The sequence below is a fragment of the Diadema antillarum genome, unplaced genomic scaffold (genome assembly GCF_040938485.1).
Source record: "Diadema antillarum isolate AM-2024a unplaced genomic scaffold, OU_Dant_1.0 scf00000057, whole genome shotgun sequence".
Lineage (NCBI taxonomy): Eukaryota > Metazoa > Echinodermata > Echinoidea > Diadematoida > Diadematidae > Diadema > Diadema antillarum.
Window position 1 is genome coordinate 4026065 of NW_027270946.1, and position 13257 is coordinate 4039321.

Here is a 13257-nt window from a genome sequence, read left to right on the forward strand (position 1 = left end):
TGGGCTTTTAAACATTTAGATCTCTGGCCACAACAAGCACAAAGTGCTACAAATTTTATTCCATGTATGCAAAAGAATATCTTTTCACATTTTTTTGGCCAAACTAGGAGTACTCTTAGTGTATTCAAAATGTGTGTGGTTTTGTAAGAGCATTTAGCAAGCCTGTGATGTTCGCTGTGCATGCCAAATTGAAAAAATGAGTCTTTCTCACCGCTGGCGGAATGTTTTCAAAAGTGGGGGGGGGGGGGGGGGGGGGGGGGCAAGCAAGCAAAAGCCTTCAGCGCAACGTCTGGTGCCACTACCCGGTTTCTTCAGCCCCCCAACCCCCCTGGTTCTGCCGGCCATGTTTCTCTCTATGCATCTGTTGTCAAAGGATGCAAGAGAATACTATTCATTTTAGCACCACTTAATTCTCTTCATGCCTGGTGGACTTGTAAGAATTTCATAGACCTTGATGCGTGCAGTCCTCTCTTGTCAGTGTGTGTGTGTAATCCTTCAGTGTGCTAAAAGACACGTAGCTGAACTTGCTGAGATTTTTCCATCAGCATTTACGAGTCCATCGAGTCTCGACCCGGTTGTAAAGTTACCGAGCCAACTCGTCTGGTGAAGCAGTGTGCCTCAGTCCAACAGGGAAGGCAGTGTGACGCATTAAGCAGGGCTCGACTCCTAACCTCTTTTCCATTCTCATTAAAATCTGTGAATTTGAAATAGGAAAATGTAGAAAAGGAAATATGATAATTCAGTTTGAATTTCATGTGCCTGATTGGGTCCACCAAAATATAGCCTTTTTAAAAATTTGGCGGCCCTACATCATTTTTTTTTTTTTTGCACCTGGCCATCTGGCCACCGGTAATGCCAGGCCATCTGGCCACCGGTAATGCCAAGCCCTGTCATATGGATTAAGGGGATTAGGTAATCTCTAGCCATTGACTGTTAGTTTGAAGCCATCTCTGCCAATCTCTGTGCAAAGCACTGTAAAAGTAAATGGAGATTTTCCAGCTTCTATGTACTTTCTACTCTGAAAAAATACAATACTCTCAAATGAATTCTTCCATTATCTGTCCGTCTGTCCGTCAGTCTGTCCATCTCTTTCTCTCTCTTTCATATGTATTCTACTATATACATTGTATATAATAATTATGCAGTCTTTCAACTTTGCATGCAAAAGAATGACATTTCTATGATACACACAGCTGCATTGTGTAGAATAGGATGGGATGAATGTTTAGCAATACACTCTAATTCTTTTTTTTTTCAATACTGATCATGTACGACTTTTGGGTGATTTTTCTTTTCTATCAAGATGATAATATGTGGGAAGTGTTGAAACAAGAGATGAAAGAAGTAAACTGAATGTTTAGCAATGTTATATATTCCCAATTTTTTATAGGGATCACATATCATTAAGATTGATTTGGTTGTTTGTTGATATCTAGATGACATGTAGAAAAAAATGGAAACGGTGATGATGCAACTGTTGGGAATTGAAATTTGGTTTTATTTGAGATTATGCAAGTGTTGTACTGTGTGTATCTTGTGTGTATTCAAGCTTTTTATTTTCTTGATGATAGAGCTGTAAGTTGTTTGCCTTCGAGTATCATGTATGTTTCGATTGTCACTGGGTTGGAGCACTCATGAAATGAACTTTAGATGTGGTCAATTCTCGATTCCGCAGTGCCCACGGTTCACAATAATTGAAGTTGTGCCATCAAGAGAGTCTTTTCTCACTAGAGAGCCATGTCCTCTGCGTTCCTAATAACATGGTGTTCTTGTCGTAGATGAATGTGTATAACATGTTTTCTTCATGTTTGGTTTTCGCTTATTTCTGCCTTTTTTTTTTCTGGAAATGCCAGTTGACATGACTGTCTTCATTGAGCATTGGCATTCATTCACTCAATTTCTACCAGATGTTTATGTCTTTTTAGATGACACTTCAGGCTATAATTGGATTGCGTCCTCCATTTTTTCAATGGTTGTCAAGATCACGCTTAAGAATTTGGTATAATTGAAAATTTGTTGCCTATTAAAGGAGATATTGTGCAGGTTACCATTCAGTTAAAAAAAGATTAGATATCAAACTTAGTAAATTTGTTAATTTTGCATGGGGAAAAAAGAAATTGAGACAGAAATATGCATTTTTATCAGCTCTAATGCATTTCCAATTTACTTAGATCTGATGATGATTTTTTGTTATTTATAGGCTTCGATCATTCTGCAACTGGACTCAACATTTTTTTTTTTTCTGACCAAATATAGTGTTCAATCGAAAAGAAAAGTTTTATTCTGAAATATGAAATACTAGCAATGATTGATGCAATTTTTTGTAATCAAAAACTATGCCATCAAACCACAAGAATGTGGTTTTGTAGCCTTGGCGAGACTTGTATTCCAGCAACTGTCTTCTACCACTCTGTGCTGTTCATGAACTTTGCTTGGCTCCTCCATTCTGCCTCTGTCTTTCATATTTCATGTAAATATTATCAGCAATAATCATCTGCATACAATATTTTGTGATTAATGGACTTTTTTAAATTGTATTTGAGCTGAAAGTTGCAGCCACAGTGTGAAAAGAGTCCACAGAAATATAAGTATTTCCATTTTTCTCGAAACTCTCTAGACCTTCATTTGTCTCCTTTTTTCTTTTTCTTTTTTTTTGTGAAATTGTAAGAAAAAAAAGTGGAAAGTTGTAAAACATTTCTTTCAACTGTCATGAAAGCATGACAAAAGATGTGCAGAACATCTTTACCTAGCTGCACTGGGAAATGATATTTCTTGCAATGATGCAAAACTTAATTTCTTTAATTTTCGTTATGATTTTTTTTTTTCATGAATTGGCAATAATTGTTGTAATCCCATATTATTAACAGATTCATGTAACATATGGAAACTTGGTTTTTGGGATTACTTGTTTGTTACTGTATTTTGTTTTGTTTTGTTTGCTGTCATGAAGATAAACATACAGCCTGTAAATCATAAATGTGTGTATCTATGTGTACAATAATCAAACAACATTCATCTAAAACTGATGTTTCAGCAAATTTCTCAAAGACGAAATAATTTCCTCTCAGCGTATCTCTCTGTTAATGCATGTACTGTAGACAGACTGCTATGTACCTAGAGAATCTTTTTCTTTGTATGGTACTTTGGTTGATACTGTTTGCCAACTATTAGCCATTCACCAGGGGGCAAACCGCAAGGAGTCGGCATCATTCATATTATTTTCTTGGTTCTGTTAAACTGATTTTTTCACTAACTGTTACTACAACAAACTTTTCGACTATTGTAGAATGAGGTATACACCTCAGACACGTGCCAAGTTTCATGTAAACCACCATGTACATTGATCAATAAAATCTATGTGAGACTCTCTAAAATTCTGATGCCAAATTCAGCCCTCGCTGGTCAAGTTTGGGGCAAATTTAGGACTCACCAAAGAGGGGTAAAGACTTTGATGTGAATGTACTGAACCAAGTTGTGAATGTAATGATATCTTTTTTACCTTTATTTTCTGCGATCCTCCTTTCTAAACAAGTGCTGTTGTTGAGTTTCTTTTTCATCTTTGAGTTTTCATGTCAGTCAAGCTGCAGGCTTTGACATAACATTGGTAGCCACATTTTGACATTCTCTTCAACATTTCTTGTCACATTATGACAGTTAGTGTCCATAGCAGCGGCTGTCCAACAGCTAATCACGTGTGAGCATTTTGGCTGTTGCTAATAATGGTAACTGCAGGTATCTAAACCGACCGTCGAACCACGTGTGAGAATTCAGTTCATACGAGTTCTGGCTATGCATTTTGAAATGTTCACCCAATGCATGAGATATGTTATAATATCCTGCATGAAATTAGAAGACTAAGTATTGATCAGCCCATTTAATACATAATTCATTTTGCTGTGGGAACTTTTGTTTATAAGTGTGTGTATTTTTTATTTTAGACTTTCCTGCTAAATTGAGTATTTGTCATGTCTTGCCAGTTCATTCTGATTCTCTCTGATATTTCATCTGACTTGTTCCCCAGTGGGGACGAGTCCTTTGTCCAAAATGACAGTGTTTAATATCATGTTTTGTGTTTATCTTCTATCTTGTTTATACCGTCGGCTGAGAGCCAGAATGGCTTTATCACAATTTAGGGAGGTATTGAGTTATTGGTATCATGTTGTAGAGCATGGTCTCCTTCTACATTATGATGTCACTTTGTCACTTTTAAAGGGGATGGCTAGTAACTGATCAGTGGGAATCAGTGGAAATGCTGGGAGATGATTGTTCCAATCCTTGTGGGATTCATTCAAGAGTACATTATATATCTATTGTTGTGTGAAAATTATTTGCTTCAGAATGGTCTCATAATATTCAAGTCATGTGCAGTTTAATGTTTCCAGGTTAGCCTGTCTGGTCAGTGACGGGGCATTAAGCTGCACATTACTTGAATATGAGACCGTTCTGAAGCAAATAATTTTCACACAACAGTAGATATATAATGTACTTTTAAATGAATCCCACAAGAATTGGAACAATCATCCCCCAGCATTCCCACTGATCAGTAACTAGCCATCCCCTTTAAATCATTTTCAGACAAAAAAAATTTTGAATTAAAATCACAAGGGCAGTATTTTACTCGATATTTGGAACAATGCTTATAAATGTACTGATTTTTAATTAGATAAACTGTTCACTTCATGAAGATCGATTATTTCGTTTTATTTATGCTCAAATCTTAGAATGCGATGTTGCCCTTCCAGTTCTCATCTGTGACAATATGTTAATTCTGTGGCTCTCTGCCATAAACTTGATCTAGTTAGTTGATTTTATTTTTCTTTAATGTAGAGAGAAATGTTTTTGGAGATTTTTGTCATTTCATGTTGAGACATTGTGACACAAATCATCACACATGATGTCTCAGAGGCATTAGCTAAAACAAAAGTGTTTATGTGGACAATGTATCAGTCGTACAATAATTCATATTCTTTTTAACAACTGTTTGCAAATGCAGAGTATGGATGGCATTTTTCAAGGAGCAGTTCTATGTAGTGACAATGAAGAATACATTCTATTCCTCTTATCATGGAATTTGTTGTCTATTTAGTACACCACTTCACCGCCTGTCATTTCGATCATGATCCTTTTAACAGATTCTTCACTATGATATGAAAAGTTAATAATAATAATAAGAAGAAGAAAAGTAGAAGTACTTGATACCCAATGAAAAAGATGCATAGCTCAGTGTAGATGCGCACTTTAATGACAGCAAGATAACTCGAGTGTAGAATGTCTGTTCAAGCTCCCAGGTGTAGCAGTCAGTTTAACTATCAGACTTAAAATCTACCCCCAAAAAGGAATGATTGAATATAATTTGATCATTGATGTCCCTTCCTCCATAAATCAAGGAAATATAAGAAAAAGACTACAGATTCTAGTACTGCTTTTAATGCAAGATTTTGCCAATGTCACTTGTATAGTAAACTAAAGGTATTTGTCAACTAAAGACAGGCATTGCAAAATGAGTTTTTATTTTGTTTCATATCATTATTTCGTTTTTAGCTGTCAATTGTTGTGTATTTATGTTTTAGGTTTAGTATGAAAATGGCTGGAAATTACATTTTTCTAACCACATAGTAATATATTCCATGTGTGTTCCTGTGTTTTCCTCAACAGATGTAATATATTATTAATTTTGCCAACTGATGTTACGAATGACATCACCTGAATTTCCTTCTTGTCTGTCTTTGTTTTTATTGTTTGTTTGTTTGTTTGTTTTTTATTACTATTGGTCTGAATAAGGCTTGACTTTGTTTGTAGCAGGGGTGTATCTGTCAATATTTGCATGTACATAATTATGAATTTTTGATTGATATTAAGACGGCATGATATCATCCCTCCATCTTTTAGCATTACAATATTACTGAATTGTTGTATGATTTTAAGTTGTCGTACCGCCGAGCACTATTTTTCTGTATATAATTTTGTATCACGTGTTTGTGTAGATAACAAAAAAAAAGTGTGACAAACTATGGTGCCATTTTCATGCCCCATTTTCTCCTTTTTTTTTAATATGTGTGTGGATTTTGCATAAAAAGAGAAAACATGCGAATAAAACATACAAAGACATAAATCTTGTCGGAAGGGTGTTTGATATGATTCAGCATGCATTAGTAGTCATGTTATACTTGTAAAGTTCTTCTCTGCTGACGTGACATGCATAGTTTACATTACTGTTTCCATTATTATACAAAAAAAGATAACTAGAACTATCACTCATTGTGATTAATATACCCCCACCCACAACTGAGAGAATTAGCTCAACAAGGACTAATTTCTTTTTTTACTTTTTAATGGAAAAAAATGTTACCATGGCAATGCACTGTTTAAAAGTGAATAAATGTATTGCTCACTGTTAGTCACATGTCCCACATCTCAAGTTAAGTGCTCAAAAACTGAGTGAGCAAGATATAGACTGATAATTTGTATGGTTTTCATCAAAAACTGTGTTATCATGGCAACACAATGTTGCACATTAAGAAAAAATGAAGTTGGCACAATAGCCATCACATGTGCCAAATTTCAAGCCAAATGATAAAAGGCCGAGGGCCTTAGTTGAATTCATGATATTAGTGTATCATTTTCATTCAAAATATACTGTTACCATGGCAACACATTTTCAACACTGACAAAAGATTTTTTGCACATCTGGGTAATGTAGAGGCAGGGACGTCACCAGCTTTTTTTCAAGAGGGGTGCGTTTTGACACTAAATGTAACGAGATTTTTTGGACAGACATTTGGAATATAGGAAGCTCTCAATCACTAGACTTTTAACTGTTTTTTGAGGGAAACCAAGCGGGGAAAGGGCACCGGCGCACAGTGAGCCAGAGAGATACCAAAGTGCGCCAAAAGTCACTTTGGGCACTTGGGATTTTTTAATTTTTGACATGCGCTCTTGAGAGGTAATGCTTTGAAGAATATATCATTAAAATATTTGAATCAGGTATGTACTTTAAAGGGGTATATTTCCTACCTGAAGTAGCAAAATACAATATTTTAAGAGTTTCAAAGCAAATTGTAACCTCTTTAATAAATAAATAATTTCAACATGTAGCTTTTGAGATATCAACCTGTAATTTCTCCCACATATTTCTTAGAGTTCATTTTACGTTATGAATGCCATAAAAATGCAAAGAAACTTAATGTTCATGAACATTTTACGCTAAATATCCTGGAAAAGAGGCTAATTATTTGTCTTTTTAATATATCCTAATGAAAAGTTTAGATTGCCACGGATTTCCAACTAAATTTTATTACCACCACATTCCCTGATGTCTCAGCTTTAAGCTGATACCAGATTTGGCTGCCACCTTTTGCCACTTTTTGTGTTAGAGCCGATTTTCCGCGACACATTACGCCTATTTTGGACCTTGCAGCCGCTTAGGAATGCTGTTATATCATACGGGGCCGCATGAGGGCGGCATTTTTTTTATTCATTTATTTTTTTCTCGCACGTTAAAGACACAGAAACATGAATAACACTGAATAAGAGGCAAACAGAGTTATAAAATACATGTATAGGGCTAGTCCGGCACCTAAAAGACCCCTCCTCCGAAGATAAAAGAGTACATAATTGCACATAGCCAAGGCCATGTAGCCATATTGTCCATATTGTCATAGCCACTACTGTAAACATAGCTATTCCCACTGCGATACATATTTTATGAACACCTAAATACATGTACTTCGATGCTACTCTTGACATATGCAGATAAACCGTTAAACACCAAAACACAGAGATTTTATTCTCATCGGCTGCTCGTTGGAAGCAAAGACTGTTGCTTTCCGGCCGCTCAGCAAAGTGTATAGTATCGCAGTTTGTGAATCCGATTGCAGGTCAATGTCAGACATTGCTCGCTTGATCCTCATCGGACGATCTTGCCTCATCGGATCATGCCTGACATGTCTGACATTGACCTGATAGGCGACCAATACAAGTCGGATTCATCAGACTGTGATCCCATACACTTTGTGGGTTGTCGGAAGCAAAAAAAAACTTTGCTTCCGACGTCTGATGAGAAAAAAAAAAAATCACTGTGGAACGTGGATGAATTTATAATGTCATATGATTGTGATTTCGATAAATTTTTCATTAAAAAAAAAATCTTATTATTCTAGCTTTTCCAAGTAAACTTTCATACACGGCAGACTCATTCTTAGCTGCTAAGTCATAACCTTTCATTTTCCTGATTACTGACTTCACAATTTGTTATCCTTCCATTTAAATTAGACAAAATGGTTTTTGCGCTTGTATGAATTGATATGGCATAGGCCTAAGGTTATATATGAACTATATCGGAGATTGATTTTATATCGCGCACTTATGTCCTGCTATAGAATAAAGTGAATAGATTCACCCAAACGTACAGCGTACGTCATAAACTTATATTCTAATTAGTTTACACGGACAACAGTATCATTTTGCAGTACGTGTGTAATATGGAACTTTCAGCATAAATTCGATTCTTTTAACGAAACCCGAATGTTTATACACTTTCTATGACATGTAAGCATCGTGTATTCAATGGTAGTAGATAAGCAGTGTCAGTGAAGGTGACAAGATAAATTAATCTTTAAAGAAAAAAATAACAGCCTAAGATTTGCATTGCTTTATTCGTCATTTACAGACAGATTTTTGGTAGCCAATGAAAAAACAGCATCACAGTGACGTCATATGAGTTTGAAATTATGTTCAATCAATTCTACGCCCCTAATTACTCTAAGACACCAAATTTGGGTAAAAAGAAACCACGGAATATAATTTTGGCGCACTTTGAGCTCATTCTGGCCCACTGTGCGGCGCAGCTAGGATTTCATCTTTTTTTTTTTTTTTTTTTTTTTTTTTTGGGGGGGGGGGGGGGGGGTGGTGGAAGTGCCTGTTGTTCCCCCCCCTCCTCCCACGGTTAGAACTAAAATTGCATTTTGATGCATATTTTGCTTATTTTATCGACTTGAATCAGTCCCACTTGTTTAAGGTATCAGTACATTTTGAAGTAATTTGTTATACAACACGTTGCCTATAAATGGTATAATTCAAATAAATTTCTAGTAATAATTCTTACACTGATGTCATGAACGCGACCGAGCCCGAGCAAGGGGGAGGTTGTGGGAGGGGGTTGTTCCCCCCATAAATGGATTATGGAATGACGGTGTGAAACGACAAATTACGGGCAGCAATATTAGTCCAGGCTAGAAGGCACCCAACCTTGTTTTTTGATATATACAATGTTTTTTGATGGTTTCTTGTCAATTCGAGAGTGCTGATTCCAAATCCGATTGATGCCACTCGCTTAACCTTGAGCATTTTCGGCAAAATGCAAAAATCCAAAATGACCGCCAGATATGCTAATTCGGCCGTGATAAACATAATAATGTGCATTATATGACAAATTATTCCACCAAACTTTGAACATTTCTGTTCCTAGAGTTACTCCATCTGCATTTGCAAGAGAATTTTCATTTCATATAGGTTCATTTAGTGTTTAAAGCTAATTTTTTATTCAAAATGGCCGCCATTCCTATGCTTATGTACCATAATAATTAGGAATGGCAAAACATAATGCATGGAATATAGAACAAATTTACTGTATTCCAGTCCCGTACCTACGCTGTCATAGAGTGTTGCATGTGTAATACAAATATGTTGGGTGTCACTTACAATATAGAGGGCCTACATGTATATTTGAGCATTTAATATTCATAAACCTTACTATGTTTAACACAATTTCTTGTCTATTTCATTTTGTCTCAACAACGAATATAAGTTCACCAAACGTCTCGCAAGAAATAAATATACCATCATTATTCTACACGCAGGTTGAATGTAAAAATGTAATACTAACGCAATAAATTAAATAGCCTAGATGCATGGTATTTACCAAATAATGTTGAAAATGGAGGGGAAGCTAGAAAGCAAAGCTTCTAATATACATTCCCCTAAAACCATGTTAACAAAGTACAGATAATTCCTATACAGGAAGTGCAGAGATACATAGTTGCAGACAAAAACATACCGGACATTAATGACACAACTAAAAACCCTTTACATTGTAGATTTTTCTTTCCAGCAAGGAGTTGGGGGGTTGGGGCGAGTTTGAAATGGATCATAACCTCCAGCACTTTGGTATGATATAATTTAGAAGTACCACCTTGATATTATAGAGCAAACTTGATTTTCTTCTTGAATTAAAACAACGACAAAAACTGGTGAAGGCATAAACAAAACTGTCTAAACGCAATACCGTACAAACTATTCATCAAACATCAACCAAGGAGCAATGTGAGATACCTCTTTCAGTTCTGTCACAGTTCCCAGGTGTTGATAATATACACTTTGACATCATGATCTCATTCAGTCTTGCCTTGAAACTAAAACTGTCATTTTTATTGTCTTAAAAGAACCCTTTAATTGGATGTTTGGCAGCAGGTGACATCAGCCCCAAATTTGCAGAATTCTCAGACTAAAGATGCATATTAGTCCTGCAATTCCTTTAATTGCAACCACATCTGGTGATGTTCAGCACTTCCTCAGGGGTCAGAGGGCGATTATTTGCCATAGAAACAGAATGAAGACATGAAGACTTGCTTGATCACCACCAGTTGAAGCCCTATGGCTTTGTTGCCAGGCCAGAGACAGTGTTGTAGGTAACTTAGGTGGAGTCAGAGATGACATCAGACCAGCATCTTCAGCAACCGGTTTTGGGGTCAAAGCTTTCTAGTTACGGGAGGGAAATCCATAGGCTTGTGGGATTTCAGACGCATTGATGGCCGATTGTTCAAGGGGGCATTTCATGAAGCGTTTTGTCAGATCTTTTCTTTTTGACTAACTGTTGTAAGCTACTAAAATCTTTGCATCTGATTGGCTGAGAGCAAATTTGTCAGACAAATTTGTCAGACAAAACGCTTCATGAAATGCCCCCATTCTATCGCATTTGGAAGGTCAGGGTATGCGTTGACAGCACTGGTGACACTTGCCATCCTTCCTTCCAGCGTGAGGGAGAGTGATCGAGTGCCAGTGAAGGAGGATAGACTTCCTTAGCCTATGCTTGGAAGGCTTGCCATAGAGGACTACCTTGAACATAGCATTGGCAAGGTGGTTACTATAAGATGGAAGGCATGGGTCGGATTATAATCTTATAAAGGTAGGGGCAAAGTCTCCAGAATTGAAGAACTCCCCTATTGTCTTGAGATGGGTCAGTACTCGGCTCATGCCATCCAAGGACTTTCTATGAGACGCCGGGGGCAAGATCATCTGAAAACTTCCTACAATGTAGGCCTACGTGAAGGGAATGTTATGTCACCATGTATATAGTAAAAAGAGCTCTAGTGGAGTTAGTAAACAGCCACCATTAAGGAGGCCATCATTCAGAGTCCTAACACTGCTGGTCTGGTTACCTAGAGCAATCCTGAATCTGCAAGTGCTCAGAGACTCCAACCCCAAGTACCTTCTGATCTGGAGATTCTCCCGCCTGAAACCCCTAGCAAACGGGAGACTCCACCTTGATGTGCGCGAAGCGCATATCACGAGCGCGAAGTTTCCTGCGGCCGGGGTCCAGGGCCCGCTTGAGCTTTGGAAGCTCCAGGGTTCTTAATGTTCTCTTGTGCTATCTAAGGCTTATTTTTCAACATACGAACACACAAAGTAAGAAATCATTTCAAGTGGGAGACACAGATCCAGGGCAGGAGAAATTAAATCTCAAGCGGGAGAACGGGAAATTTTGCAAAACGGGGGCGGGAGATCTCCCGTTGAAAGCTGGAGAGTTGGAGTCTCTGAGTGCTGAAGATTAAAGACAAGCAGTGTGAAGTTGTTATAACACTACTTTCAGAATGAGGCAGCACTGTACATCTCAGAGTCTCCCTTGACATCATATATAAAAGTAAACACATTCACTCAGAAAAAAAAAAATGGAGGTAGAATTCATCTACCATACATATCTGGGTTAATATGAAAAACTTTTGGGCATTGTTTTCATTTCAGAGATTTGACAACAGGAGGTGAGGTGGTCCCTTTTTTTTCCACTTTCCCCTGCCTCATGTTCTTTCTCGGGTGAGGGAACTGAAAAGTTTGTACAATATCGCTTTTAGATAATGTAGAACAGGACAGTTAATTGGAAATTTCATTGTGTCATCATCTATGATTCAGCCTTTTAATTCAGTAAATCAGCGTGAATATTACGATGTTGAACATCTCAAGGCAAGTAAGTATCAAATTGTTCATGTCTAATAATTCCTGATAGACGATCTTGATCTTGGCGTCAATTCAAGCTTTGGTGGGTTTTTCCAAATTTCTTGGAAAGAATTCAGATTGAGGTAGCAAATCTGGATGTTTGCATCAAAGAATAAAACAGCTTAATTTTTTAGTAACAATCCTCTGATTCATAATCAGCACACAAATTGATAAACAGTGTACCCGGGTGACAGAAAAAAAAAATAAATTTTGTTTTTTTCCATGTACACTTTGCCGTTCATATTGTGCAGGGGTATATGAGTGGCATCCATTTTGAAGATTTGTATTAAGAAGAATAGCCTGAAAACAATACATTTTCTGTTTGTTTGCTTGTTTGTTTGCTTGTTTTGCTAGTGGCACTCATCAGATTTGCATGGCACATGCAAAATTTGATAAAAGCGTAGATATGTGACTGAAAATTCGCCTTCTATTTCTATGCGTATTTTTTGCCATTCATATAGTACATGAGTATAAGAGTGGCGGCCATTTTGGATTGAAAATAAGCTTAATATACTAAATGAACCTCTTCAAATGAAAAATTTCTGGCAAGTGCAAGTAGAAGTACTCAAGGAACAAAAATTAAAAAAACTTTGATGGAATAATTGGTCATAAAATTGACATAACTGGGATTATCATGGCCAAATTAGCATATCTGGCGGCCATTTTGGATTTTTGCATTTTGCCGAAAATGCTCAAGGTTACGCGAGTGGCATCAATCGGATTTGGAATCAGCACCATCGAATTGACAAGAAACCATCAAAAAACATTGTATATATCAAAAAACAAGGTTAGGTGCACTTTCTATGGAGCCTAGCCTGGACTATATCAGGAGAATGACATAACGATTACATGCGAGCGAGCTTGAAAATTTTGACATTTTACAGTCCAAAAACTGCCGTTTGTAGCCATATTTTTTTTTTTTTTCGCTTTGGAAATTAAGGGGGGGGGGGGGGGCGCACCGGGCGCAACTGCTGGCAATTACTGGCAGCA